Source organism: Seriola lalandi, unplaced genomic scaffold (genome assembly GCF_002814215.2).
Source record: "Seriola lalandi dorsalis isolate HSWRI2012SDOR001 ecotype SW California unplaced genomic scaffold, Sedor1 jcf7180002054554, whole genome shotgun sequence".
Lineage (NCBI taxonomy): Eukaryota > Metazoa > Chordata > Actinopteri > Carangiformes > Carangidae > Seriola > Seriola lalandi.
Window position 1 is genome coordinate 313,262 of NW_019525107.1, and position 7,997 is coordinate 321,258.

The window sequence follows — 7,997 nt, forward strand, 5'->3', positions numbered from 1 at the left end:
TTCAATAATCAAAAACAAACCCCAGTGTCTTTGACTGTTTCCGTTACAGGGAGCCGTTTCCTCCTGTAAGCCACAGAGAGGCTGCATTTAATAACTACAGGCTAGATGGGACAAAAAATACTGCATCAAAAAATCAAGTGATGAAAGTTTCACTCAGTTTCTTTCTTTTTCTTTCTTTTTTTTTTTTTAAATTAGTCTTATTTAAAATCTTTAATTTAAAGCAATGTACCATATGGCCTGGTCTAATGTATTCTGGATTTAGAAACATATTGTGATAACACAGCTGAAATGTACTCATAACCCTGTGGTTTTTTGCATATCCTATCAGGAAGTATTGGCTGTCTAATAGCTAAGGCCGTCAAAGGAAGGCAGCTCCTTCATGAAACTCTACACAACTTTGTCAAAATATCAATATCCTCAAAAGTGTTTCAGGGACTAGTTGGTCCACATATTTCTACCTTAAATGGAAAATGAATTGTTAAAAACATCCATAGACACATTCAAAATAAAGACGGACAAATTACCTAATCATATTGTGTCCAAATATACTGGCCCGTCACTGTTTGGCTCATCAGATGTGTGAACTACTTTAGCTGGATAAGCTAATGGCTAACATGCTAGCACTACTCAGTAACAATAGGTCTGAGACTGCCTTTCTTTTTTTCTCTGTACTGTGCCATTTAATCCCACTTGGCCTTCTGTTCACAGGGTCAATTCTTTTGACTTTTATTTAGAAAGGAAAAAGCTCTCTGAGCCAGCTTGCTAACTGTTAGCAGCTGTTGCAGAGCAGCATTATCTTATATTTGGAATCGCCACCTGATGAATAATATTCTCTCTCTTTTAGCTTTCTTTTTGGTCTCTATCAACTCCTGAGGGAAATATCTGGCTCTCTAGCTGCTAAGTGCTCAACTATGTCCACCAGGTGGTTGCTAACTGTACCCATGTGCTGTTTTGTGCTGGAAAGATAGTGTAGTATTTTTTTCAGTGAAAACTGTGGCCAAAAACTACGCTGTGAGAGCAGTGAGAGTGAACCAAAACAGTAAATTTATGGACCGGACAGCTAAACTAATGAGCTGACACCAGCTATAAAGCACCATAAAGCTGAGCAGAGCTGCAGATTCAGCTGATAATTCTCTGTAGGTTCATCACTACAAGCGTTTCCTTTCACACTGTTTTCACATTGTCACTTGATATATTATTAGTGTGAAATAATAAAATAAAAAAAATGTCGTTTATAGCTGTTTTAAGGTTCCCTGGATCTAAACCACATGGCGACCTGATTAATCACTTTGCTTTTTTTTTTTTGGTACGTCTCTTTCAAGAAAATGTTGTCAGCTCATATAGGTAATAATGAAGAGAGCAGTTTCCTGCCCGTGTGAGGCTGCAGACTGAGACACTTGTCTGAAGTGCTCAACACTGGTCGACATGTGAAGTGCACGACCTGCTGCATGCCTTTGTCCCCTCTTTGAATGGACATGATAGATAGAACTGGAGCAATGGAAGCGAAGACCATGACAATTTGAGCACTGACCTGGTTTTCACTGTAGTCATCATAAAACACAGAGCCAGCGTCCCGGGGACATGTAATAACATCAGGCCTTTGGTGTTATTCACTATCTCAGTGTGTGGCAATATAGCAAAACCCATTACATTTGCCTTGTAATTTGCTGTCGCCCCAGCGAGGGATTCAGGTGACTGCGACCCCCGTTAATGGAGTTCCAGTGATAAGGACAGGTCTGTTTATTAGCCACATGCGGTCAAGCGTGGCAGGAGCAGCTGAGCGCAGGCAGGTGTCGGGCCCTGCGAGGGCTCAGGCACCGCTGGCAAGCCTCGGCGCTCATTTCACGCACGTTATCGTCACACTCGCTAGGTTGAAAAAGGGGGTCGCTGGGTGCACAGCAATATAACTGCTGAGTGATGAGGTTTCCTCAGAGTCACACTGGTGTGTACCACTCCTGGCAATTTGGTTTGTTTGTGGAAATCAATGAGTCATCTGCTGTTTTGTTTTTATTCCAGCTGGAGGAGGGGCTAATGAAACATCAGGATTTATTTTTGTTTTTTTGAAGCCACTTACATGTAATTTAGAAAATAAAAGCCACTGGAATATCCTGAATTTACACTCGTCCACAAAGCCCAAATGTGGCAAACGATAGTGAACATTTCATTAGGACACAAAAATAAAAAGATCACATACTTCAAAGAAAGGTTATCTCTTCCAGCATGCGTGCTTGCAGACATTTACAGAGCCTTGAGGAGAAAATGAACTTCAAATTAAAATGTCTATTTGATGCATTATCCTAATAGGGACGGATGGGAAAAGAGAACTCTATGGCGCTCTCATCCTTCAGCCTGAGGGGACAGACTTGGGGAGTTGTCATTACCAACTTAGCCTATCAAGATGAGCCTGTTGGGAGGTGGATTCACAGAGATTGTCTGCTGTTTTGACAGGTGTCTGTGCTGGTTAATTTATCAGGCAATTACAGAATAAATTGAGCTATCTTTACATGGGAAACATGATTGATCCTGTTTAAAAAATTACACAACTACACAATTTCCTCTTAGAGTTTGATTTTGAGTGTTGGGCTGAGTGTTGAGAGGGAGCTCGGGGTAACGACAAAGGCAACCTAACTGGAGTTTTGAAGCATGTAAACGATAAGTGCCTGATGATTTTATCTTGATGAACAGATTCTGCTTGGTTTATATGCATCTTGTAACATTTAGTGTAACTTCGTCTGCAATTTATTAAACAAAAACACTTGCACACATCACACAGGACAGTAGCCTGTCAACCTACTTCGGTATATGACAAAGAATTGATAATAACTTAAGTAGGGCTGCAACTAGTGATTATTCTCATTACTGATTAATCTGCAAATATTTTCTCTATCAGCCTAATCAGCAAAAAGGGATCATTTTTCATAATCACAATTTGCTAATGCCTTCAGAAGTCTTTATTTTTCTGATCAACAGTCCAAAATCTAAAGATACTCAGTTTATTATCACATAAGATGAAGAATATTGACACATTGGCACAACTAAGATGCAAGAACTAGGGAATTTCATGAAATTACTTAAATAATGACTTCATAATTAAAATAGTTGCAGATTAATTTTCTTTTGACCCACTTGATCACTTCATCAACTAATCATTTCAGCTCAAGATATAAGAAAAGAGACCGATTCAAATGGTCTCTTCACTTCTCAGTCTGCGCATCATGGCCGTTATCGATGGGCCAGACAGCAGACGGGCAGGCAGCCTTTATGTAGCCTATATAAAGTGTGACCCAGGAGCCAGGGCTTTCTGTAAGTGTGCCAACGTGGACGTGCTTCCAGCAATAGTCATGCTTCTGCCAGCTGCATCATCTGTGCCTGCACAAAAGCATGCCCTTTGAAAAGCGCTCAACACACACAGAAGCAGTGATGCGTGTTGCACATGCATCAGTGTGCAAACGTGCATGCTCACATTACTCTTTATTCAACTTTTTGATACCCGATAAAACTGACTGTTGCAATGATGAACTGGATCGCATTTACAATTTGGAAATTAAATTAGGTTTCTCACAAGTGGGATTTACTATTCTGTGTTTCCGTTTTTTTTTTTTTTTTGCTCTCACGGTAAATCTTCTCTTTATTTAGATGTAAATCTTGCACAAATATTCAAAAACAGCATAAATACTGAGGCTGGTTTAAAAAGATTGGAGGTGAAATCTAAATATGCAGTGGCAGATTGAAGTAGAAGCAACAGAGCTCATCTGTCCTCTAGCAAAAGACTCACTATGAGTCATACCAAGTGCACACATCACTGTAGAGACACTCAATTATGATTCAAATCTCCATAACGGGGCAATAAAGCCATTTGTCATGTGACCATCTGCAGTGCATCTCCTCTGATTCTGCCTGACTGTAGTTAGCCCCTGCACACTGTGAAAGTGCAAAGAGTGGAACGTGTGGATTTATTAGTGCCAGGCTAAAACCGTAATCACCACAGGATCAGTGCTGTGCCGATAGATTAATTTCATTTTCTGTGAATTTTGTAGCCCCTGCTGAAAATCTCTGGGAGCTTGGAAACAAAGACGTGCCCCGCAGCCGTCTTTGTTTTACTTTTTCTCCTCAGATTTAAAACAATGTGTGAAGGGAGAGAGCAACACCAGTTTAGTTCCAGCACCGTAATTATCGCCTGCTTTCGTCTCCCAGGGATGTTCATGGACAAGGGCCTCATAACAGGTGACAGAATGCCTGCCAGCCGCCCCCAGTTCCCCACCCCCACCCCAGAATGGTGACTATTATAAACCAAAAACGTATGCTCTCAATATATATGCAAATGATGCTTGGTCCCAAGGTGAAGTTCGCAGAGCAGCAACGCCGCTTGCCTCTGTTTTGCTCATTTGCAAAAATGTTGAGAGTAACAAAGACCACAGGAAATTGAAAAATTGTTACTAAGTATTAGAAAAAGCAATCATTTTCCCCAGGCAGCCTAATCCTGTGGAAATTGATCTCACCTCTCTCCCTGACATGCACTGCTAGGAAAAACACATAAGAGGAAAATGCCTGTCTCAGTGTTACCTGGTGGAAAATTTGTTTGGTTGTAGATTTTTTTTTTTTTTTTTCTTTTTTCATAAAAACCACACCGTCCTGTGTTGTCAGGAGCCGGTCTCTTTGTTTGCCCCTTGGCTGCAAACAGGTGTAGTGAATCCTCAAAAAGAAAATTAGTAACTGGTGTGTAATTGTTTTCTAGACTAGCTGCTGCTGCTGCTGCTGCTGCTACACACAGCACTGAGTAATCTTCCTGCCGGGCAGATCCATTCATGCTACATGCATGCAGATCTGTCCATTTGTTGTCTAATTTTGAAAAGGCTGATACCATCTCACTAATGCATTTGCTCTTCCTTTGCGTGGAAGTACAAATTGGAAACGACAGTCTATTACCCACTGCTCTGACCTTCGTGATGGAACATAATGTGAAAAGACCTACAATGCCTTTATTTGAGGGAGGGAGGGCGAGGACACAGTCGTGATTAATTAACCCAATTAATTTAGACTAAGATTATCTGAACAATTATTTCTCGATAAATCAGAGCCAGGTGTGATGATGACTATTATACTTAAGGTTTAATTACAGCATTAGAAAATGAAAGTACTTCGCTAGGAACACACTGGAACGCTCCAGTAGAACATCTTTGGCTGTGGATGAAATTATTACAGCTTCTGCTGAAATGAAAATAATATATGAGAGACAATATAACTAGAAGTAGAAATCCTCCTCCATGTCAAACTCATCCGAAGTTAATGGAAAAGTTTGACTTTTGGGAAAACACACTTATATGCCTTTTATCTGAGCGTTACGGGAGAACACTCTCATGTCTGTGGGCTAAGTATGAATCTACTGCTAGCAGCCGGCTAACTTAGCTTAGCATGAATAATGTGAATGGCCTGCTTCTGTCCAAAGGCAACAAAATCCCCCTCCCAGGACACTTAAAGAGGGTTATGTAGGCCCTACCATGCACTTCTCAGTTTGGACCAGTAACTTCCTGGAGTTTCCAACTGGTTCTATCCAAGAAACAATTTGGCGCTAAACATACAGGGAACTGTCATTTATATACGTTAGTTTCTGTACAGATTAAAGAAAAAACATACAACATGCTAATTAAAGAGCTTCTATTTCCAGTCTTTATGCTTAGCCAGGTAAGTGTTCTGCAAGTCACTTGATAAATGTAATTAATTACCCGTTATATTTTATCTGCCAAAGTGCAAAATCCAAATCACAGGAGCTGCAGTTTTTTTGATAAAGGTAAAATGTGTCAAAACAGACCATTGATTTTTGCATATCGTTCAGCCCTACTTTTATTATATACTTGGTTACTGTTGCTGCCACTGACGGCTAACTTAATGTTAGCACTCCAGACGTCGGGTTCTCAGTGACGCTGTGGGATCCACACAAATCCAGGTCATTCATGATTGGGGCTTTCCACGTTAGCATGTGAGACAACTCTGAAGTTGAAGAGAATTTCCTTGCTCCTCTCACCACCTCCAGTGTGTCCACTGAATGGTCCAACACCAAGCATCAAACCCTGCACATAACTGGCTAGTCAACTTAATATAATTACTAAAGTTCAGATTGCAATGCTTCACACTACCCTCACTGTAATGTGCCACTGAGTGATGTGTTACTGCCCAACACTATTAGCCAGCTGCTGGTGGTGCCTTCATATTTACTGTACAAACATGAGTGTGGTATCGACCTTCTCATCTGACTTTTGGCAAGAAAGCAAAAAAAGCTTTTTCCCCAAAATGTCAAACAATTCCTTTAAGACCAAATGTTTGAAGCTGTAACCCACATCCTGCTCAGGCTTGATTCTTGTTGGTGGTACACAAAAGAAATTATCTTCGCCTTGGAAGCTGACACATTTGTTCTTAGTGGCTGACATGAGAGCTCCTCACTGAGCATGATAGTGGGTAGCTGGTAGAGATTTCATATGGTTTATTGCTCCCACTTTCACTGAGGTTATTTATTGAACTGCCATCGTGGCCCCTGCTCTGCACAGCCACCCAATGCCTCTGTGCCCCTCAGTATGATGGAGGAATTTATGCCACATGAACAGCATACTGAGCTCGAGTTTAAGTATTATTAAGAAGCATCATTCATGCATAGGATACTATTTACAGTAATACATTCACACATGCTGCGACTTCCTATGACGGCTCTTGAAGGAAAAATGATGATAGATTGTGTGCAGAGTGTGCGGCTGTAAGAGAGAGCAGGGGGGTGGGGGTGGCGGAGGGGAAACTAGGTTTCAAGTATTCCACAGGCTAAATGAAGAACAAACATGCACCATACAAGACAGTGAAGGAGAAAAGATTATCATCTGGAGATGAAAGGCAGAGAGAGAGGGAGAGAGGTTCATTCTCTGCCACACAGCTGTCTTATTTGCAAGGTGTTGAGAAACCAGTTTTTTTTTTTTTTTTCTCTCCAAGAGGATGAAAAGATTCTTCTGAAGCCAAAAGGGTCTGCTATCATTTTTGGGCAGCTTGAGCGGTAGAGATGTTATTAGCATAAATTATCTCCCCCACCAAAGAGATAGGAACATGCTAGCTCCTTTCTGCTTTTCACACTTAATTGCCCTATTTACTGAACAGTTGCCCATGGACAACAAATGCACACACACTCCGAGATGCATACAGGACAACAGGCAGACACAAGCCAAATAGGGCATGAGTGATACACTGAACTATCTGCCAAACAGCATTAGATACAGTACAGCTGGGGAGGCTGTTAAAGTCCATTCAGACTTCATGTTGGACTGGGAATCCACAGTAAAATGTTAAATATTACCTTCGTGACCTTAACCATTGAGCCATGTCTGATCAGTGTCTGTGTAAACAGACATTTAAAAAAGGATTTTGAGCCAAATGCATGCATGACGGCTGCCAGAGTCACAAAATAAATAAGACCTTTGCAATGAAATATATACTTGTTGCATCTTAAACAAATTCATGTTGTATTTTAAACTTTTTAATCATCATCAGCTCTTGTCTTTCTAAAGAGCACAACAGTCTCCTGCTGTAGCAGCTCAAAAAAGCCTCATTGAAGTGACCCAGTAAGCAAGAGTGAGGTGAATTATAGATGGCTATGCCTAATGGACTCTTAGCTTCTCTTCACCTACCCCAACAAGCTCAGAGTGTCTTTATATAAGCAGTGGCTATTAGGAGACCATAAATCATATTTTCTGTTCAGTTAATCTTCTTTTTTGTCAGAATTTGCCAGGTGTATGAATTAGCTGAAAGCTAAATGATTAAACAGACTTCACATGTCTGTAAATAGAGATAATAAAGCTCTGCAGATGGGGTAACTGTAGGTGGAGTCTCCTGTGGAACAGTGCGAAGGAACAAATCAACTAGATTGACTTCATTCATTCGGCGGGGCCAGGTCATCTCTGTAACCCTGGAGGGCCATACAGGATGTAAATGAGGCTGATTGTATCACAGCTTCACCCCCCCGT